Source organism: Brassica oleracea, chromosome C9, assembly GCF_000695525.1.
Source record: "Brassica oleracea var. oleracea cultivar TO1000 chromosome C9, BOL, whole genome shotgun sequence".
Classification (NCBI taxonomy): Eukaryota; Viridiplantae; Streptophyta; class Magnoliopsida; order Brassicales; family Brassicaceae; genus Brassica; species Brassica oleracea.
This window is the reverse complement of record NC_027756.1, coordinates 20775285-20775630: the sequence shown is the minus strand read 5'-3', so window position 1 is coordinate 20775630 and position 346 is coordinate 20775285.

Below are 346 nucleotides of genomic sequence, written 5' to 3'. Positions count from 1 at the left end.
TCCGCAACACTCATCACTCCTGGAGGACCCGGAGGAGGAGGAGCGGGCGCAGCGGCGGGAGCGAGAGGAGCAGGAGCGGGTGCAGCAGAGGGAGATGTATGGTAGGAGTTGTGGGGCGAAGGTGAATCCTGAAAATGGCTAGAATCCCGAGACTGGCTCCCCGTACCACCACGAGCACGACGCTGTCGAGGCCAGGTCTAATCATCATGAGACCTGTAAATTAAAAAAAAAGTATTTAATAAATATAGAAACTTTTAATTTTTTTTTTTAAATCCCAAATAATAGTTTTTAATCACAAAAAAAGTTTTATAGATATTAAAAATGTTTAATAAATATATAAAAATAG